Below are 23,522 nucleotides of genomic sequence, written 5' to 3'. Positions count from 1 at the left end.
GAAGAGGTCACCTTTACCAGAGACAACACGGGGAGAATGGCCCATGCCATTTTTTGCACAGCAACATATTCCCCTCTATATCCAAAATTCATCATCTTCCCATGACAAATGGACAATCAGAGACTGATTTTGCTCTCAGCCACATCAGGCTGCCATGTAGGATCATGCTAATGGAAATCAAGGGACTCATCCACATACAGCTGGGATTAGAATTTAGACTTTACCATTTCACAGTTTCTTTCCCCAATCCGTGCCCTAGTTACGAAGTTTGTCCTTGAGTTTCTTTGCTCGACCATTGCCCTCTCGCCTTATCTTCTGGCAGTGCCTGCCTGGGCCGAACCCACTGCCCTCTGCCACACGCAGCATTGCACTCGGCGCAGAACATCTGCGGAGATCACCTGTTACCCTGCCAAGGACACACTGCTGGAAACAGGGCTCTGCCAAACGCCACCCGTTCGGCGCAGAGGCTGCTCGGCCCTGTGTGATTACAGCTGTTCCCGTTCTTGTTCTGCCCCTTCTCCTTACTGGATTTCCCAAAAGCAAATGGGAAAGAAGCCAAGTGGGAAGGAACCAGAGAAAGAGGCGGTGGTAAAAAGCAGGAACAAAACAAAACTCAAGGAAAAAAAAATGCAAAGCTACAGCGAATCAAAACCAAAAGGTCAAGAATTACATTAAACAAAAACACAAAAGTAACCCTCCTCTTGAACTCACCCTCTTATTTTTCAATTAATTCTTTGTGTAGCTCAGCTGAAAGAAGTGGCACCAGTCCACAGAAGAATCCGGCCACACGCAGTAATAAAACTCGCATTTTTTTTCCAGGCTACGTGGACACAAGGCAATCGCAGGGAGCCTAGAAGTGCTCGTCACGACTGGCAGCTGGGGAAGGTTCAAAGCCCGTGGCGCTGGCTGGCAAACCACATCACTACGCAAGCGTTCAAAAGCATCGCATCGCATCCGAGCCCCACAACAAAAGATGTTGATGAGGGCAAGGAAGCTCCCTGCTTTAAGGTGTAAGCTGATAGCCTGCAGGTGTGAGAAAAGAATTAGTTTGCACACCTTTTTTCTCTGTTGCTTGCTTTCCTCCTCCTCTCCTTTCGCCAGTTAACTTCTGTTCTTTACATAGAGGTTTCCATTTCATTTTCAACTGATGTGCCAGGTGTGAGCTAATGGCTGCAAAACAGCCACCAGCCAAGCCACCCGTCTGACTCAGCGTGGCAGCATCTAAGCTCCTCTGTTACAAAATACGAAGAAGATACACCTGAACAGACCTTGTTTGGCACTCTGCAGAAGAACTCAAAAGTAAATCAACACAAGTAGACTGCACACCTCCTACCTCCCTCTGCACACAGAGGGTTGCTCCGGCAATCCTCAGGTCTGCGCAGGATCCCTTCCAGAAAACTCAGCTGTCCATCCTGGTGGCCCTCGGCTCTGTGACCAACACAGCATTCCCTCCACGCAGGGACCCACGCGGGTCTTTTGACTCGCTAGTCAAGAGACAGAGGCAATAACCTCAAAACCAGTAACGCGAAAGGAACCAGCCAGAAAAATCTGAACTACATCTTAAATAAGCAAAATCGGCCTGATCCAAGCTCAGTAGGACTTTTCCACTAAAACAAATAAGGTCAGCATGACCTGAAGTTTTAGACAGTGGACCCACAGATCAGCAACAGAATGAACACCTGACATGAGCGCTCTTCATGAATGTTCTCAGGTGCAACTTTTCACATCTTTTAAAACTTATGTTAAGGAACACAGAGGAACAGAGCATGAAATCCCCGCACATTCTTGTACTTCTCATAGTGAAAAAAAAGGCTGAAAACTCTGCAAATATATTTGTTCTCTCGGTGAGCTTCTCTGAGTGTTAAAGACAGAAAGAGTAGTGAAATATAATCTTCATTAATCAAACTTGCATTCACAACCACTAAATCAGCTTCCAAAACTACAGCATAAAACTCCACTTAAATTTGTCCCTTCCAGTCTTGATCAAGGCCTTAGAGAAGAGGCCACCAAGCACCATGAGACTTAGGATCAAAGCAGTAAGAAACTCAATTCACGTGACTGTCTCTGCAGCGTATTTCACCTTGCTTAGGTAAAAGAGCTTAATGCTTGCCCAGGAGTACCCCATGGGATGGAAACATTCTCCCAGTCCGGAATATCTGAAAACATTTCCATTTATTTCTGTTTATTTCTGCAGGCAGCAGTCATGTCTGCTGTGTCAACACATATTTTTTTTTTCTTCATACTACTTGTTTACACACATGATGGCACACACTGTTTTGTTGGCTCTACATACAGAAAACGAAAATATTTTTGCCTTTGTCTCCTACACATGGACCAAGTGGTTCTTGTTGGCAACGGTGATGCATATACTCTTCCAGGAAACACAGAAAGAGGAAAAGAACACTATGGAAGAGAAAAACGGCCTCATCCACAACAAAATGGCCAGGTACTCTGGAGTTTTGCTTTAATGTGCATAAGTCATTTTCATAAAATGACATTAAAATCTCCTGTTTCGGTTCTATCTTACAGGTGATAAGCACTGTTGAGGAGAGACCTCCTTCTAGTCTCAAACAACACTCAGCACAGCAGACCTCAACCTCAGGTGAAGACTAGATGCAAGACTGCAGAAAGTAAATACTACACATATTTGTAGGGTCTCATAAAGCTCTGCTCACATTTCAGTACAGATTCCTCATCTGTGACCTGCACTCAGCAGAAACCATGGACCTTTGCAATGCACAACTTTAAACTACATCTTCCTATGCACGTCGAGGTTGAGCAGAATCAACTCAACTCCCAAGAACAACAGAGCAGAAAGGAGCACGGGAAGTCACTCAAGAAAATATTTTTGAAAGAGTAAACATGCTTGAAGTAGAGCATTTTGCTCTGGAATCTGAAGAACATTTCTGTTGTGTATGGAGAAGGAGAGACTGGGCCTCTTTCAAAGATAGGTCATTTCATGCAATGGCAGCCATTTCAAATGACCGTCAAGCTCTTCTGCTTTGTCCTCAGGAAAGCAGCAGCTTCACACTCTTTAACGAAGTATGGAGCTTTGGCGGCTGTTACCAGTTCACCGCATGGACTAGCCTCACGTTCACCTTACAGGCACGATGCCTTCAAACTTGGTATCCTCACCGGACACTGCTAATAAAAGCCTCTTGTCAGCAGAACAACTCCTCACACTAAGTTTCTTGATGGCCAAGATCTAAAAAACACAGATTACAGAGGATAAATACTAAAGTTCTCCCACCAGAGTCACTGAGAGCTTTCCGTAGGTCCTGAGGCTCAGCCTGGAATTAAACTCACATGAAAAATTGTCCTTTACCCTTCCTCGCTCCAGCTCCCAGCTCACTACCACACTGCTTATGCAACTCTCCAGGTAGCTACAAATTAAGCGCTGGGTTTATCAGCTGCAAATATTCAGGTGATGAAGTGTGTTCTCTAATAGATCCTGAGAGTCAAGTGCAGCAGTAAACAAAAAAAATAATAGCAATGTCCTTATTTTCCCATACATGTTGGAAACCATAGGCTAAATTCTGCCCAGTGCAGAAGCGGGTAGGAAAGGGAATTGTCTTGGGAAAAAAAATGCATCCGTGCTTCATTGTATGATCAACGAAATTCTGTGATATTAGCGTCTCAGCACTTCTTCCTCACTCAAAGTGTCACCTCTGCTATTTCCCACTGCTCCATAAAAAGCTTCAGGATGCAGCCCGTATGCAAGTTACTGTCAAAATAATCTTGTATTACAGCCACGTAACAAAACCAGCATAAACTGTTCTCCACAAAGCACGGCAATTTAGCCTTCATTTGTTTTCCTTAATAGGACACCTTCTGCGTGAGCACAGGTCAAAACCGCTTTAGAAAAGTGTCTATTATTAGCAAGTGCCTTTTGCTCCTCAGCAAAAACAAACTGGTGCTGTTGTATAATGAAATATTACATATCTTGGTAAAATGGAAATGAGTCAAACAGAAAGAAATAAAATTTCTAGATCACAGCACTTTAAAGCTACCACACAATCAAAATCTCTGCCAGCATCACACTGCTTAGTGGCCTACCTAGAACTGGTGCACGCCAGTGACAAATATTATTTTCCAAAGCTGGAAGTCAGAAACTCAAAAATGGGCAATACCACACTATCTGGTTCCTTGAGACCCCAGAGACTGAGGTCACCGTCTCAAGGTTTAATCCACGATGGATGACGAGGGTAGACACTGACAGCTATCTAGCTACGATGTAGACCCCACAGACTACCACGGCGGACAACAGTGGCTGACCAGTCTGAGTGAGACCTGCAAGCCACCAGCCCACCATGGCAGCAGACAGCATTGGGAACAACACTTGATTTCACCCTCAGGCTTTCTTCGCTGTCCCAAGGATTTGAAGATGAAAAACATCTCTACCAGGGATGCCACCTCCCAGGTTGATAAGTAGGCAGGCCTGGGAGAGCCTGAAGGTTGCCCCCATGGACACGAGGTGGAAAGGACAGCAAAGGCTGCCCTAAAACTAAGAACCGAGGAGTGGGAGCTGAGTTCAGCTGAGCCAGCCAAACTGATTAATTTCCCCCGTACTGCAGCACTGCAATGTAAAACAGTTTAAATACCACCTTGTAAAACATATTCCTTATTTCTCGTCCTCTACGATTCTAGGAATTAACTTTTAAAAATAAGCAGAGGAAATAAACCATTATGTAAAAACCTTGACTGCTGTCTTGCTATGATCCTGTCATTTCTTTTCTCTTTACAACAAGAACATTACTGCAACCACCACTGCAACCGTGCCCTGTCCCCACAGTAAAACCAGCCCCACACTATGCACAACTTCCTAAAATATCTGTAACGCTAGCCTATTACACACCCACATCTGCACTCCGGTAGATTCCTCAGTGATTTTTCATTTTGTAATTTCTCCAAAAGCCACAGGACTCGGAGCAACACCATTCCCTCGCACTGCGACCGTACCGGCACTAAACCTGACCAGGACACAGCTCAGCTGCATGAGAATGGGGATATCGCATGTGCTGTCATTGGAGATGCTGGTTTTGTTGCTCTGGGGGCCAGCATTTACTCCTGCTTTCGGCTGACGCACTCCCAGCGTCTCAGGATGGGCAGACACGAGACCTTAGCGGGATGTGGGCAATCCGGGTGGCTGGAAGGTTTCCATTAGTACTCCGCGATACGCCTCAGAGTAACTTGCTAGCTTTGGCAAACAGCAGGAAAATTTCCAGTTGATCAGCTCTGCCTAGCGATTAAGAGACCAACGTGAATTTAAAGGCAAACTCCAGATAGCTGAAAACAAAATTAGAGAAATATACATTAAGATACTCGCCAGCCGACACAGTGAACCATAATGCAGTGCTATTTCATTATAAAACCAACGTACCTTAGCAAACCAAGCATGCTAGAATTAATAACAAGATCACTACCTGGTGTAAAGCTATTTTACACTCCTGTCTTTCCAGCAGCAAGCAGACCTGTGCTTACATCGCTCGGTCCCCTCCCTCGTGACCTGCACTGTCAGCCCTCTGATCCGACTGGTTGAGAGCATGTCGTTCTGCAGCCTGAAGACCAAGAGAACTTAACAAAGTTTAGACAAACAAATCCAACTGTTTGCAGTGAAAAACGTGCATGCTCTCTTCTCTAAGCACTTGTTTTCTCTGAAAGACACGCGGACCACCCCTTCAGCTCATGGGAACTGGCCCAGCTGCACCGAAGTCAGCCGTAGCACTCTTGCTTTATGAAAAACTGCCGTGCTTGTCTATGATTTTCAACATCCACATTTTCAGTAGCGTGAAGCTGTGCCTCAGGCTGATCTTTTTCACTGTTGTTTTCTTTGGGGGAATAATTTTCACTTTCTGTGGATAGTTTAAGATAAAATCTCCGTGCTGTTTGAATCAGGAATCAGAGAAGAAACAGGGCTTTCTCCCACTGCTAAAAAAGGGTTCAGATAATTTTTCTGAGCACAAATAACAGCAGGGGTTTGGATTTCAGCCTGGATAGACAAATCTGCACTTACATTGACATTGCTAACGGTGGGTTTGCAAATAATCAAGCTCTGAACAGGGGAAATGTGTTTGAATGAGGTGTTTCTAAGCTTACTGAAATTAAATGAGATCTTTGCCTTCCTCTACACGAGTCTGAGGGCTCATTTACACGGAGCAATGTGTAGGCAATTTTACCGCTGAAGTTACACTGTTATACCATCTCCTGGGTTAAATATCTCCATGGGAGGTCCATCAAGTCCAAGTTTTAGTGCTTCAGTTACATAAATACTTCAAAATAAAACAACTGACGACTGTCATAGCTGCTCTGCCCTCTGAAGAAACCATCCAAAAGGTTCAGAAAACACTTCTTCCTCGCCGAGACCGGAGGACTGTTTTCACAAGCACGTGGGCACAAACACGATCCCGGAAAAGGGACCGCTTTGCTTCGCCTACCGCATCACCAAGCCAGCCACTCCTTAAACCAGCGAACAAATGCTCATGTCTCCAGCAGCCCCCGTGCACTGTGGACTTCACCATATTCCTTCTAACCACCCATCCACCACACCAAGGATCTGATCGTTCTGCATATCGCGTACAAAAACACACACACTGCAAGAGCACACGGGAGATGAGTGACAGACGTCTACAACCCAACTACAGAAAAATGCAAACAAACACCTTACAAATAAACCAAACAGCAACAAAGCCCTAGGCAACATTATTAACTCTGTACAACAATAACCACTTGTACCAAAATATAACTAAATACAATTTTGAGCACTGTATTTCTTTGATTTGCTTTAATTGTGATGTCCATTTATATAATTTATTTTTAAATCTGCGGTAACTTGCAATTGTAATTTACATAGCCATTGTTATACTAAGATCTCACTAAAAATACACATCAACATTTAGTTGGTTCTTGTTTTTATTCACAGTACCACTTTTATGTATTATTTTTTATATATTTTTTTTTTAAAAAAAAAACACACAGCAGGCCTGATAGTACATTGACGTTACCTTTTTTATGCTCTATTTTGCATGGCAAACAATCTGAGTCAACTGCAATGCTCGCAGGGGAAGCTCCCAAAACGAATGGATGATATAACAAGGAGGGGAAAAGGGAATGATTTTCACTGTATTAAAACCAACAATACAATTTAAGAATGGTAAATTATTAACAGAACCCCCCAAACCATTCTTGCCTTTTTCTGTTGTTGAGTTGCGTAAGCTGCTCTTGTATTTTTACTTCATTAGTTTTCAGTACTTCAAATACCTTTTTCAAAAGATTAACACCAAATTTCAAATTGTCTAATGACAGCTTTATCACATTTTATTAGTATTTCAAGATGGTAAATCACTTTTATATGCATGTGTACATCCGTGCTGAGCTGTGAATGCCCTTCCTGTGCAGTTCTCTGTAACTCTGCCCAACTCACCTCAACACTAATTAACCAGCGTGAACATACGGGAACCTGCTGCCCACACAACGCTCCGCATTGTCTCGTCACTGAAAACAGCCATCAGGGAGATGGTTCACCTCCTCTGATACAGCAGGTAAGATACACGCCTCAGACTGACGGTTGATACACATCATAGAGGGGAAAAAAAAGCAAACCTGCACGCTTAGAAAGAAAAACATGGTAATATTATTTGTACTATCCAGAGGCATAAGCCAAATCTGTTTCCCAGGATCACCCATTCAGACCAATCACTGGTCTGAATCATTTCTCCCTCTTGACTTCAGCAGAACCTCTATTTAGGGAAACACGTCCCAGGGCACCGCTGCTGCATGGATTCCTTCTGTGTACTGCATTGTTTGGGGTTTACTCTTGTTCACCAGCAATTTTAGAGCACATACCCACACACCATACCAACACGTGTTACAGTACGTTGTTCGTTACAGCTTGCACAACAGCATCTCACCCACAGACACCGTGCCTCGCAGAAACCAGTAGCCCATTAGGCACTGCAGCGGTGCAAGGTCTCAGGGATTCAATAAGCGATTCCTAGAAAATTAATTAGCTATAAATTAACATGACATTTTAAAAAACCTATTCTTTTAAGCTCTGTTTTGGGATGAAGTCTTAGACCTTGACCCAGTAAACACAGAGCGTTACTCTCATGACACGGAGGCGAACTGGAGCTTACTCATGTGAGAAACATGGCTTGACTGCAGACGTGCCTGCAGCGACTGGGATTTCCATTTCCCCAGGAGGGAAGAGAGGTCCGTGCTCATTTTAACCTAGGAAGACACGTGGCGGGGTTTACAAAACTGTTCAGCATGTCATGGTCTGTCCAAAAGCCAGAAGGAATTGCTGGTCTCGCAGCTGCTCGTATGGAAGGAGGGCGATACCGAAGACTTGTGGAAGTCATGCATGCCACGTAAAGCTAAAGTTCGAACACACTTCCAGAGCAACACACAAATACTCTGTCAGGTGAGTTTGCCTGAACTGAAATGTAAGCTGAACCAAAGAAAGAGCAGGAAGCTGAGAGGGCTGTTCAAGGTTCTGGGCAAGACACCTGACAAACTCATGCCTCCTCTGAATGGATCAAAGAAAGAATTCATAAACTCAGGTAAGTATCAGAATTTTATTTAACTGGCATTTTAAAAGGAAAGCAGAAGGCAAGCTTCAGAAGAGTCTACCAGGTTGCATTCGAGGGCCATAATGGTCTATTCTGGCAGTCAGACTAGACACAGCTAAGATGATGCTTTTCTTCTCTCTCCTTATCAAATCTTTCATGTGGGTGTGCGTCATTTAAAAGCACAAAACATTTAAAAGATTAAAAAGTAAATCTGAAATCAAACGTAAGCAGTGATGTTCAAAGTAACCTGTATAAAACTGACTTCCTTAGGTTTCATACGATGCCATCACTAGTGAATAATTACGGAGACATTAATTTGTGTCCAACAGGAAACACACATTGCAGTCCCCTGTAATTTTTAATCTACTTTCAAATTACTCCAAATGTGTTAAGAAGTGCCAACTTCACATTTTTGCAATTAATCTGGTCCAAACTGACACGGGAACCCCTAAATATTTCTTACTAACACCTTATTTTGAACTGCAGAGGAGCAGTAACAGAACTTAAACCACAGAGCAATATCCAGTGTCATCACTTACCGAACATGCTCTCCGGATTGCACGCTGTTAGGGGTGTAATGGTGTGCTGTTGGAAATTGCTGTTCACTGCAGCTGATTCAGACCTCTGCAAATCGACACTTAACTGCACACAATTTACAAAGCAGATTTCCATTTACCAAAGAACTGTAAAAAAAACTGTAATCACGTTACATTTTGCGACGTGGATGAAATGGCTTTGATGGTTCCTACACCCAGAGCCTCTGGGTCTTCCAGCCTACAACACTCAGCACACGGTACTGCGATGCGGCCACGCTTCTGCAAACTCTCAGATGAAGTGAAACTTCAGTTTCATGAAGTGAACTCTCAGTTTTCATTCGGATACATATTCCTAAGCACAACTGACATTATATTTCTGTTTAATATTATGCTTTAAAATGATAATTTAAAAATTACGTTGCATATATCAAGACAGTACATTTGCTGGAACTCATATATAAAAAGGGTAGGAAGATGCAAACCGTTACCCATGGCCTTTATTTCCAAAGCTACTTAAGTTATTATATGGGAAGTGATTAATATTCTCATTTTCTCCAGACACTTTTTATGCCTTTTTACAAACACGACATAAAGCGTTAATACCATTTCCCTCCTTGTGGAATTAAAGAGTTCAGCCTTGTTCTCCTCGAAGGGAAACCCTTACCTAAGGAGTGAAAGCTTGCAGTCCACGCAGGCTGGCTTTCCCCTAAGATACTCCATCGTTCCTTAAATGCCTGTGACATTTTCTGTGAAATTTCTGTCCCCTCGAAGACCTGTGGCATGAGCAAGGTCTTGCATGCCGTTCTTGGAGGCATTTTGCCACAGACTTTGGCGGGAAAGCAGCGGGCCAGTGCAGCTGAACCTCCCCTGCAGCGAGCCCTGCCAGCCGTGGTTTGCATTTTAAGCAAAGAGTTCTGCTTTGAGCAGAATTTCGGAGCTCCGAGGATGGAAAGAAAAACAAAATTCAGAAAGGACAAAGAAAAAGTAGCAGCAGCCAGCAGGTTTAGCCTGTGACCACCAGCAGTCAGAGGGGCTCTGAAAACATAATACGTTCCCGCTTGCCGCTAAATTCAGTTTAAGCGCTGTTCAGAAACGCCTCCTTGCAGCCTACTTTTCTTCCTAACACCATTCGCCAGCTCTCTCACCATGAAAATGCAGACAAAAATATTCTGAATAGCATTTGTAGCAAGCATTTAGTATCTGTGAAAAACTGCCTTTTACCAAAGCACAAAATGATGGCTCTGCTTGTTCTGCCTCCTAAAAAAAAAAAAAACAAAAACCAAAAAAAACCAACCAAACAAAAAAAAATTGTCAGTCCTTCCCTGAGGAAAGCCTCCCAGGAAAAAGTATAGGCTTGACAAATTAAAAACTTCAAAGCTTGGCTTGTCATTTCGTTAACATGATGGGGAAAGGCATCTCTGATTACACTTGCTACGCTGAATTGATCATTTCCTATTGGTTTTTATTTTGGAAGCATAGAAGAACAACTCCAACTACTGCTTATTTCAGCCCTTTGAGTATTTTTCAGATAGTATTGAAATAATTTAATTTCAGCGATGACTTAATTCTGGCATTTTTAAAACGGAAAAATCTAGTAGTATTATAAAAAGTGATACAAATTCTCCCCTCCTGCTCAGCACAGTGCTTAGCATAGTGGACTTCAGCCGGGCGGTGAGAGCATCTCAGCCCCAGGACCACTTCAGGGCACCTCCAGGGCAGCACGCAGAGCCACCACGTCCCACCGCTCCGGCTGTCCTTGACTGCTGCGGGCAGCTGATGTGAGTTAAGAGCAGCCCCAGTTTGTAAGTGAGACCGCAGCACACTGCCATGGACCACATTCAGCTTGAAAATCAAAAGAATAAAATCTCATCACCTGAGAACCAGCTCACATATTTTTTTCTGTTACAGTGAGCAGTGGACATGCAGGAGGAAAACACAGCTGATCAAAACCAAAACCTCTGCCTTAAGTAAGAAGTAAAATCAAGGGACTTTTGCTGAGAAAAAATGAAACCCAAAATGAAATTAAAAAAACCTCCAGAAGAGCGAGCAGCATTCCAGGAACCACAACTTGTACACAGATTTGTTGATTCAAATAGCATGTATAACGAGAGCTAAATATTCTGACACACACTCTGAAAACTCACAGCGGATTGTCACTTATCTGCTACGCCTTATCACTGCCAAGCTGCAAGCGCAGGATGTTTGAGACACACATTCTGCCTTAAAGAAATAATTTTCTTAAGGTACCAGATAACAGAGGAAGACTCCATGCAATTAGAAGCTTGCTGGGCTTCCACTAAACAGAAATACTGCAGAGGCTGTTGATGCAGACTTGCTGCGTGGTGTAAGTCAGCGCCAGGCAGAAGGGGAGCTAGGGGGATGCCTGAATTAACCAATTCGGATGCGGAGGCAACTCAGGCGGTCAGCCAGCTGTCAGGATGGGAAATCCAGCGAACACAGACCACGGTGCTACCAGACCTTCCCGGTCCTCCCCGACTCTGTCTGCCAGAACAACTTTCACTCCCCTTCCTCTTCCAGAGATAAACTATCCATTTTCCTCATCACATTACATATTGCTTTGAAAATATCGATGTATTAATTAATGTGCATGCATGAGAGTGAGTTAAACCAAACCCAGCCACAGAGAGGTTAACTGATTTGACAAAAACTCGGGAGGAAAGGAAGAGCAAAGCCAGTAATGAAACCTCGCAGTCCCATTTCTCTGTCCTCTGCATTAGTCTCTGTGTTTAACCAGAATGTCTGAAAATATAAACGTCCAGTATTTAACACAGAGTTCTGACTATAACAATTTACAGAGCAACTGTAAATCCAGAGTATCCTTGCGCTCTGCAGTTCTGCGAAGCACGCAGACAGTTGCAGCACATCAGCGTAGGGCTGCACCATACCATGCATTTCAACTGGAACACCAGGCTCGCCGCAACAACACGTGAAAATGCTGAAGAACCATGGAAAATAGAAATAAAAGAGATTTTTAGGCTATTGCATTGACAGAACTTAGTATGACAAAATCCAATCCAGACAAATCACCACCAAGCACTCTAATGACTGCTGGGGCCACATCACAGAGCGTACCTGCTGCACAGTACAGCTCCTTCCAGCACGGCGAGGCTGGGTAACTGGTTCAATACTCGCTCCAAGGGCAGCACACTATTTACTGAATCCTCGTTACTGGTTTTACCAACACTGTGGGCTCTCATCCGAGTACGGCTCAGCTTTCTTTAGCTTGTCCCCAGGATCTCTGAAGACAACAGCTACAGGTGCTGTGGAAGGGAGGGGTACGTTTCGAGGGATACAGAGAAGTCATCAGTAAACTAGGATTGCTCGAAGAAGTGGGAGTAAAACCGCGGGGGACTATGAATAATACCGCAGGGTGAAACACAGCTGTGGATGAAAAAATGTTACTATTTCTGATCCTGTTCATAAAGTGTAAAGTGGAAGACAAAGTCAGTGGAGAAGGCATGGTACGTCAGGACAGAAACTCTTTTCTGAATGAATACAGAGGCTTTAAAGAAGTTAAATATCTATTTCTCTTAATTCTTTTGAAATCTAGAGAATTGCTTGAACAGGACTCTTACAAGTTAAGCAAGTATTTCAGAGACATTTCACCTTTGCTGTCCCAGCGTGCCTTTTGCAGGGCTCGGGAAGGATTGTTCTCCTATAGCACTGTTTAATGCCCTGCTGCATTCTGAAGTTCTATCATAAAGTTTTTACCCTCTCTTAAACATCAGACCAGACTGACCGGAGCACGTGAACCCTTGCAGCAGTAAGAGTTCTTCTCCAACCACAATATTTTACACCTGAAAAACGCTGACAGCGGGGTATGGCTTTAGAGGCGCGATACCTGCTCCGCCTGACTGCGAACCACCAAGCTTTCCCACAGAACTGGTGATGTGCCGTTCCCACCGCCGGCCACCGCTGAGAGCTACTGGGTTGTAGCTCTGCTACAGCAATGCCACGGTTGTGACAAAATCCAACGTGAGCCCACACTGCCAAGTGATTTCACTGTTCTTCAAATACTCATACTATGACTTAGCAGTGCACGTTCACCATGCTGGAGAGGGATTTTCATCCTACGAACTCAGAACACAATCTTCTGCTGCTACTCATGAGCTAATTCAAAAGGGAAAAAAACAATTTCAGAAACAAGTTACTTAAAAAATAACCGGTAAACCTTGATTTGGCTTCTTTATAAGATTACAGCAGATAAACATTTGCTGGTTATGCCTGGTAAGTTACTGCAAATACAGACAAAGCTAAAGGGAAAACATTATTGTTGAGTGGAAGATATGTGAAAAGACATTCACTGAAATATGGTAAAAAACTAAAAGGTCTCTGTACAGAACTAGGAAATTAAGCGTATTTCTTGGACTGTAGGAGAAATATTCAACTACCTTCTCAGCAGAACTCAAATGAACAATTACATCATCTCACAATTAAAGATGATCACTCTCTTAGCAGAAGGACATCAAAATGTTGATGGAAAAATCTGACCGAGGGAGCACAAGCTCTTCAACTCAACTACTAAAACAATAAGACACAACACCCAGAAACTGAAAATAAGCAAACTTAAGATTGGAAATACAGGTGATTTTTCCAATAATGAAACAATAAACCATTGGGACAACTCACTAGTGGATTTATTGACTTTTCCTCAAGAGTAGATGTGCTTTCTTTATCTGATGTGTTTGTTCTGACACAAAAAAAAAGTTGGTTGATGATCTACATACGAGTTCAGAATACTGTCAAGCACCATTTTGGCATTAAGATCGGTGCATTCATAGGATCTTCTCAGCACAAGCCTGAATGTTTTGAGATATCCTCAGCGAAAGCAAGCCTACTCAGTCTAAAACAGAAGTCCTGTGTTCGGCTGTGAGGAAATGGCATCCACATCTTTCTCAGATCTTCTCTAATGCTCTCTAGTATCTTTACGGCTTTCAGTAGTAAAACTTAACCAAGAGACCTTGTCTCCAGACCAGGAATTAGTCAAGTCTTTAGAATGATTAATCCCTAGTCAGCAACTAAGTGTAGAGTACAAGCTTTAGCGTTTCATGTACAGCAGGCAGGGATGAGTGAGCCGAGACTGCCGAGAAGTTGCCTACAGATTTCTTTTCCAGCTAGATTACGCACAGTGGGAAAGCAGCCTTAGGCTACTTGGTCATCCTGTGGGTCTTGCTGCTTTTGATGGTACTTCTGAGACTTTCGTTTCTGAAGCAGCCATGGAAAAAACACTTAATAGCCCTACAAGCTTACTCTTCTTTGCTCAATCAGTATTCATTCAGGTATCCAGCAGGATTCCTCACCACAACAGCATTCCTTAATTCCTCAAGAAATATTTCTTGGAGAGGAGTTCATAGTCTGTAAAGAGCTCGAGGTTCAAGTGGTCCTGCTCCCAATTAATTCCAGCCAATAAACGGCACGTTTCAGCTAAAAAAAATTAAAAGTACACTAGATAACACTCTAATTTTACATTCCTTAGCAACTGCTGCAATTGTATTTAAGGGTATTTAGTGATCTTGAACGGAGAGAAAGAAAATCACAAACGGAAAGCACGGTGATCCAGGAGATATTCTCCTTGTTCAAAGGCCAGCCAGCAACAGAAGTCTAAGCCCTTCCACTTCCCCTTCCTGCCCCAATCCACAGATTTTGGGGAGATGTTCAACAGAAGAGATTAAATATTGCTTAGATTCTGGCTACAGAGATTGTACTCGTGAATAACGATCACTGGCTGCTTCATGTGCTCCCACGTTCTTCTGCACTCATCCAAAAACATAACGAAAACCATTCGCAGCCTTTGTTGTATCTGGCATCAGAAGGCCAAGGGCCGCACAGTGCCCAGCGCGAGACACGGACAATGAGACACTGTTCGGCACTGCGGCAGTAACAGTACAGGTCCGAGCCGGAAGGGTAAATCACAACCACATGGCTCACGTTTAATGACAAACAATCACAAACGCATGCTACCATCGTTCATGCTCCGTGCGCAAATCCCACGAAAACCAAAGATGGTATCTAGTCAACTGAGATGACGTAGTGTAGACGTGGTGCCACTGTGCCAAAGGAGCACAGGAAGATTTTTTTTTTAAATAATGGGTATATTAACTATCATTGTAATTTGGCCATATCAAACGCAGCTTTTCCAGGCCAATGAATGGCACGTATGTCATAGGAACAATGTTCCTGCCAATTTTCACATTTCTGTCACCTTCCATCAAGATGTTAAAAGCAAAAAAGGAGGTTTAACAAAAAAAAACACAGCTAATGACTCCTAGCAAAAATATCTCACTTTTTTTTTTTTCATTTGTTACATCCTTTCAGTCTGCCAGACGAAAGCTTCAAGGAAAAATGCTATTCCTGAGAGTAAATGTACCGTATTTTTTGCTAAAAGAGGAAAACGCAATTAAATCTATAAACAATTCAAGAAAAACAAAAAGGCATTCGTAACTCCAACTGCTCTCACATAGTTCTAGATTATCAGATCAACAATTGCAAATAGGGAATTCTAAAATATTTTTGTTTTTACAATTCTGCCTTATTTTTTCCCATCAAAATATACTATTGCTTAACTTCCTGCTTGTCTCAACTACTTGCTAAGACCAATGCATAAAATACTGAAAAATGCTGAATGTCCCGTTAGAGGCCTACACCAGTTAGCTGGGCAACTTTAGGCACGCAAACACCGCAGCAAAACTCGGTGCCCTCTCATCTGCTGAGGTCTGCAAGTACATTACTAAGCCATGGCCTCATCTGGAGAAGTAGCACCCATCAGTTTTTGGGGATGTACCAAAGCAAGCGGAGCGAGGAACTCCATGGACTGCTGGCCAGGTATCCTTCACACGTTCTCAGCCTCTCCCACCAGCTCTACCCAAGGGCCAGAAGAGCTCAACAAGGAAGGATTTCTACTCTCCGAGACCAGACGAAAACCATCCCTTGGCACCCTGGACGCACCCCTGGCTGGGATCCCCGCTCTGGAGAGCGCCAAGTATCGGAGCCAAGCAGATGTTGCAGTCTGATCGCACCACGCTACCAGCAAGCATGGTCATAGGGACACCACCATCCCTTGGAGCATGTTCTTCAGAAGAGGCTGAGCTTCTCAGCCATGGGGGGAACAAACCCCTCAGGAACCCCTCAGGTGAGAGACTGAAATTTGCTAAAAAACTTGTTATTGCCAATATGTTCTATATGGAAGGTATTTAGATCCAACGAACAGCCAGGTAACATCCTGAAAAAGATTGTGCGTAACGCCCTAAAATAGACTGTCCACAGCGTTATTGTTTTCAAATAAAAATCTAGAACGGAATTACTACTCCTATCACTCAGCTAGTGTAAGAGTTTCTAATATACACGCACCTTGTGGTGTTCCCAGCCACAGATAAGATGCACAAACTGGTTACTATGAAAAATACAGTTGATTTCAAGAGCTTAGCTCACCTGTATCACAAAAAAGCCTCGAGCGCTGCTACAGTCCACCTTCATGGGGTACTTTTAATGTCACAAACCAGGTTTAATAAAATGTTTTTGGGAACGGTAAAGTATTTTAGATATACACATTTCTGACAAGCAGGAAAATAAGTCATTACAACTGAGAGTTACTGCCATTTACCTGATAGAGTTTTGTTCGTCAGAATAATACTGCAATAAGAAATAACACTAGTAGTGGGATTTTATATTTCGAACGTATTTTTGAAGTGTAATAAAATTTTGCTAATAAAGCTGTGAGCGAAGAAAGATAATTTGCTTTTGACAGCGAAAGGATGTTCTGTCCGTGCCGGACAAAAGGCTGACAGCCTCAGCACACCGCTCATGCACAGAGCGCGGCTCAGCGCAGCCTCTGCCCGTGCCCACACTGCAATCCCGAAGCGGAACCCAAACTCACGACGGCAGACCAAAGCTGACTTTAAACTCGAGGCGGTTACACGGCTCCAGGCACCGAGGATTCACTGCGAGTCCTTGTGCAGTTCTACAAACTGTTCCTCGGCTGAAGCCCACGCTCGCATTGTTACCGGCTGCCGTACAGGAGACGGCTGTCCGAGCCACACATCGATCAGAAAAAAGAAAATATATTAAGATAGTGCTAATGACAATGGTTTTCACAAAGCCTTATAGTGACTCTAGAACACTTTCTCTCTTCCCCAGCTTCTCCCCATGTATAGCTATGCTGCTTTGATTATTTTTTTCAAGACATTTTTATCCATTTCCTTCATTACAGAGCTATTCAGCAGTAAGGAAAAAGCAGTGGGTAACCAAGTCCCACTTTGCTTGCAGAACTGATTTTTTTTTTTTTTTTTGTTCTGAGATTGCTTTAACTTTTCTGATTAAAAGCCAGCACGTGGTAAGGATGCAGTCCCATTACTACTGGGTTTTTACCCTCTGAAATTAGAAACACCCTTCTGTGATCTATGCTTAACAGCCAAGTACCAGGTACCAGACAACGTACCTGTAGGCTAGTTCTTCCCACGTTACTGTCCACACTTAGCATCACTTAGACTTGGATTTCCTAAAGCACATTTTAATTTGGAGAATAATTCCATGATTTCTGAGCTGACACATCAAAACCTCGATGTTCAGGCCAGCTAAGCACTCATGATACCTAAATTCCTGTTTGCATAAACTAGAGTAATCAGTTCTTTTCACAAGTAGACTTGATGTCTCAGTTGAAATCTTCTTCAAACGGAAACCTCTGGATTTTCTAACAACCAAGTTTTACTACAAGACACCCAGCACCGTAAACCCAGAGGTGTCTAATAGCGATGCTCAGCCCTACAGCCAAGAACTGATGAAGAGAAACGTCCCTTCTGCTTCCAAGCCAGCTTTGTAGCCCTAGATGTTGCATGGACATCCACAGAAAATTGGTTCGCTACTTAGGCTGTGGTCCAGAAGAGGACGGAAGATTCAGAAATGGGGACGCTGACGCACTTTTTGCATGCCTATCTAAACATGGAGCCTATCCTACCGTTCACCAAGAGCGTGCTGTGCCAAGGGCTTTTCCTGCGGCTGTCAGCCTTACAATACCACCACAGTAAAGCTAAGAGTGAACCTGAATTTCCACATAAACTTTTTTTTTTTTTTATTAAGACTTCAACCCTTTTAATTTACACCAAATACAAGTTTTTAACCCTCCAGCATATTTTCTCTGCAAGATAAAACTGCAGATAAAAAAAAAATTATATTTGGAAATCTGCTTCACAAGTTGAGACTACACTTTTAACAAATAGTTCCAGAGTATTCTTGCAGCTGTGATTGATACTGCAATGGCCCACGAGACTCTTTGAGGTCAACTGAAAATTTTAAAACTCCGACATATTTTCCATTCTGAATCTCAGGCCCTTTCTCAGAGCACAAACGGATGTGAAATGGTAAGATGAGAAGTTTATTTAGCCATGCCAAAGGACCAAGAACACAACACTGACTGGCAGCATGAAAAAGCGACTTGCTTTATCATCTGGCCAGATGCCGGATGCTCTGGAAGTTGGTGTTCATCATCACTGTGGGACCACACAACAGCACAAGGCAAGAAACCCAGCATCAGTACTGGGACAAGCGTGCCATGTGTTTCTACCTTTATGCAATCCCAGATATTTTTCTTTAAAAAATTTAAAAGATAGAAAATGGATTTGAAATGAAAAAAGCTTCTCAGGTTCTCTGAACAGCTTTCAACTTACAGAACAAGTAACACTACGTTACTGGAAGGAAGACTAAAACGACAGTGATTTCAACCTGAAGACAAGAAGGATTTTAACAGCGTTCAAAACTTCTTCACGATCCACACTAACAACCTGTACTTTTTAAAAAAGTAGGTGTTTTGGTTTGTTTGGGTTGCTTTCCTCCTCAGGCAAACAACACCCACTGAAGTGCCCATGTGGACGCTTTCTCCAGAATAATTAGCGTGCTTTACAGGCTCTAGAAAATCATTTCTAAACAACCAGGTTTTCTTTTTCTGCTGGAACAGAGCATCTGTAAGGGAAAGCATTCTGGTATAGGTGTTAGCAGGGACCTCGCTCCTGTCTGAACTCCTCACACTGAAGGAAACCATTCTGTGCACAGTGCAATTAACCTCTGTCACTCCCTCCACTGGGATAACACTAAAGCAAACAGCATCATATTTTTAGGATTATTCTCGTCTTTAAATTTTACCCAAATTTCTAAACTTGGCCACGGCTAGTGATAAGCCTGTGCAAAAGAGAGGAACTAGATGCTGCCATGCAAAACTGAACCTATTTTTAAAAGGGACAGTGCTGAACGTTCCAGTAGGAGAATAAAATCTCCCCATACCCAGGGTTTTCAGTTTTGCAGTGTTAACAGACAAGCGCGTTTCTTAACCTGGCCGGGGCTCATTCGGTGCCTCCAGGCGCCTTGATTAACACCCACCATAATTTTAGGCTGCTATGGTAACTGCATGAAGTACTTTGAGATAACTAAACCTTTTGTAATGTTACTAAGTTACTCACTTCAGCTATGCCTGGGGCAAGAAGTTTCAAAGTTTAAACACACATGGGGTAGAAAAATAAACACAAAACCACTTGTTATTTTATTTAGCAAGTGATTGTACCATCCCATTCTACAACGCCAGGTGCATGTTGTAAGAAGTGGTAACGAAATATCCACTGCAGAGAAAATAAATAATTCACCTTCCTTCACCTACAGCTGTAATAAATAACCCAGTGCAGATTTCTAGTTGAACAAACTTGTACAAAAGGATCTGCCTTGCTTTGAATATTAGGTTCTGCAACGCTCCTGTAAGAGAGGAGAGATGCAGAGACTTGTTAAATACGACTTCTTCCAGCCCTCAGTGGTTTACATTTACAGCCCGTCAGCAAACCCACCCTAGCTGCAGCAGAGGCGCCCAGGAGCAGCGGGTGTCCCTGGCACAGGCCGCTCCGAAACCGCACACCGCTTCAGAGACCGCGACTGACACCACCACCCAGCAGCAGAGGAGACGGCAGTGCTCTTCACACAGCACAGGTGTACCATGGCTTTGGCCCAACCGCTCCACCAAGCTGGTGAACCATCTTGTCCCACATCCTCTGAGCAAGCCTGCACCGCACAAACCATCTCCTCCAGCCTGCAGCACTGCCTGCACAAAGCCATTTGTAGGCCAGGCCTACAGCTGACGCAGCAGAGCGACCACCTGGGTACCTGCTGATTCGCAGCTTCTTCATCCATCAGCACAAGATGAAACTCCCTCCTCTTCTTGCCTTCCCCAAGTCCAAAGAGCCATCTCTCCAAGTCCAAAGAGCCTACGGCCCCAGCTACCGCTACTGCTGGCAGTCCTGCTGCTGGGTAACACGCCAAACGACGCCAGGAGCTTCTCGTCGGGCAGGGGACCCCAGAGGTGAGGACATAACACAGACGTACTACGGCAAAACGATGGAGAAGCCAGGAAAGCACGGAGCACCGAGGCTGGCTTTTTACAGGAAAGCAACTCAGGTGCGGGGGGGACTTCATTAGAGCAACCATCCGCACCAAAGAACGTTCGGTCTTCACAAACAGAGGAGTCCAACAACCCCACTGTCTGCTTTAAGTTATTTTCCTTTGGCCCGTAAGAGCATCTCCAGCCTCTCCAGACAGAGCTTCGAGCTGCTTTCCTCAAGTGGCTCAGGCAAATGGAAAACACAGAAAATGACTGAAAGTCTAACGAGAAGTCACAGTGTTCTGTGAACATACTGGTTGCTCCATAGCTCAACACACGTCATAAACGGTGTCCAAGGGTCTCTGATGATGGGTAACATAGAGTCGTCACACAGGGGCTCAGAAAGCTTTCAGAAACAAAGGAACAGAGCCAACGATGACAAATTCTTTACTCTTTCTTCCTACAGACCAGTAACACCACACGGGCAAGACCACCAAAGGCTACCAACCTACAAAATCAATGCGGGTGCCTAATCTTTGTCTATCGAAAGAAACCTGCCAGGCACATGGATCAGTTCAGCCGTACACAGCAACTGTGTGCAGGCCTAAGACCGGAACGATGACAGGCACCCAGGCAAGAGCAGCGAGAGCTCCGAGGTGCCGCCTTCCCCACCGCGCAGCAGTTCAGATCCAGCAACGTGGGACCACCCAGACAGTTCTCAGGATTAGGTAATGATTTCTACAGAAGGACCTAACACCGCTTCACAAGAGAAATCCTCCCTGAAAGAGATAACAAAAACTATCAGTGAAATCTAAAAGCCCCAGAGAAGCCCAGATCCATCCCTCTGGCACTTGTATCGAGAAGTGACACGAAGCAGTGGTTTCCAAACTGTAGTCAACGGCACGTCAGCAAACTGCCGAGTCCTCAGCAGTGGCCTGAGGAGCGCTCGTCCGACATGTGCCGATGGCTCCATCTCCCCGTTTCCAACTTCTAAACTGCGCAAAATAAGTTTAGTGTGCGTTTGATATTTTTATCATAAGGATTTACCAACGGAACTGCTGAAGTTGCCGCAGAGATGCTGCCCAGCCTCAGATGCGAGGGAGACTATGACCGCTATGTGAATAAAACCATGAAAAACGTTTCCTTAAATTTTTGGAAACTACCATCAGAAAGGAAGCAGGAAAACACCTGATCTGCTTCTACAAAACTAAAATAGAAACAACACTTTTTTTTTTTTTCTGAAATGCACACTGCATGACATATTAAAAAGAGACATCAGTGTGATGAAACGATTAAAAAACTGGGCAAGCCTCCTTAACGGCATGCAGCTTTGCAGGCTGGCTTAGTTTTGGTTGCAGTACAGTTAACAGTGTGAGCGCTTTTAGTTTCTAGGAGAGAGACAGGACAATTTTACACAACTGAAACTTTATTTTCCTTTGTTGAATACTTAGTTGCTCACAGAAAAGCAAACAGGGGCACAGAGAAGCTGGTTTCTACTAAATCACTCGATGTACTTCTCCAATACTATTATCTTAGGTTTCAATGTGGTGAGAAGTCTCCTCCTTCTCAGTTGCCTTTACTCTAAAATCCATCTCTGGACGCTATCGTGAGCTAAGCAAAAAGGGTACAGCACTCCTGCCACAGAGCTACAATTCGGTTCTCTTTCTACCACAAAATGAAACGCCTTTCTCTGTGCACGTCCGAGATAGCGCCCTGAGCTGCTCACTGAAATGATAGTTTTCTTGATCAGATACAACTAATCACTTTTCATCACTTTTAATCAAAATTCACCACCGTACACTGGCAGCTTAACTCCCTTTGCTGTTTATTTGCTCACAGATCCACTCTATCACCACTTTGCATGAAAACCTTAATTTTTTTCACCTTCTTCAGTCTTCCGAGTGTCAAGCGCACAGCACTTGAAGCTTCTCCCCAGCCTCTCCATCAGCCTCCCCTCGTCACCCGTACCTAGGTCCCAACGAACATGGGCCAGCGTGCGTCCCTTATGCCTCGCACCCAGAACCGCCCCGCCACCAACATCATCACGAGAGCGATTTATTTCAGGATCTTCCTTCGTGCTATCCGCACAGTTTTTTTAAATAAACTGTGGCATCCCTAACGCCACAGTGAAGTTTCTTTGGCAGGTTTTTCCGCACAGGGGTAGTTTGGGGGGGTCAGGCGGTTGAACCCAGGGCCCCAACGGTGGCAGTGCCTCCTGCCTCCTGCCTCCACCTCCTGCACCAAACTCTTCCGAGCCCTCCGGGCTGACAGCCCCTCTCCCGGGTAAATCGGTGGGTTTTAACGTCCTCGCTTTCCCAGTCAACCAACTTCCTCATTTCTCACAGGGGAAGAAAATCATCATAACACGCCGCTGAAGTTGCGCCCGGCCGCCTGAACTCCAGCGCGGCCACCCCTCCTCCCATTGTCTGCCGCACCGCCGCTCCGGGAGAACGGTTTGGGGAGAAATGAGCCGAAAAGAGGAGTCGTGTCCCCCCCCGGCGCCGCCACGGCCTGACCCGCCCTGCTCTGGTTCTCCCTCCCCCGCCGCTTTCCCTCGCCCGCCGGCCGCCGCCGCTACGACAGGCCCCGGCCCCGGGCGCTTCGGCGGCGGCCACAGGGCCCGCCCGGGGGGCGGTGGTGGAGGTGGTGGTCGGGGGCTGCCTCCCCCTCCCCGGCCCCGCAGCCCGGGCCCAGCGTGAAGCGCGGGAGGGCGGCGGAGAGGCCCCCGCGGGGCGGGGGTGCCCTGCCCGCGCTCAGGGGCGGGCTCCGGGCGAGCGTGGGGGATTCTCCCCGCCTTAGGGCGGCCGTTCGCCCGGGGGCTTCCCCTCGCCCGCCGCCCCCTCCGCCCGGAGCTGGGCCCCGCCGCGCTGTCCCCGGCCCGCCAAGGGTTAAGCCGCAGGGCCGGCGCGGCGATGCGATGGTAGAGCCCTGTCAGCCGGGAAACACTCCGGCCGCCCGCCGCCCCGCTCCTCCCCGCTCCCGCCGCCCCGGGGAGCCCCGGAGGTGCCCGGAATCCCCCCCTCCCTCCTCTCCTGGGCCCGGCCCGCCGCG

The 23,522-nt window shown here is 45.0% G+C and overlaps 1 protein-coding gene across 2 annotated transcripts in view; it reads right to left on the bottom strand.

Moving 5' to 3' along the window:
- PHF2 (PHD finger protein 2) overlaps positions 1 to 23,522 on the bottom strand; it is a 79,444-nt gene that overhangs the window by 54,825 nt on the left and 1,097 nt on the right. The gene's annotated exons all lie outside the window — the stretch shown is intronic.

Source organism: Chlamydotis macqueenii, chromosome 10 (assembly GCF_036417535.1).
Source record: "Chlamydotis macqueenii isolate bChlMac1 chromosome 10, bChlMac1.mat, whole genome shotgun sequence".
In the NCBI taxonomy this organism is placed as follows: Eukaryota; Metazoa; Chordata; class Aves; order Otidiformes; family Otididae; genus Chlamydotis; species Chlamydotis macqueenii.
This window is presented reverse-complemented; position numbering and strand designations above follow the sequence as displayed.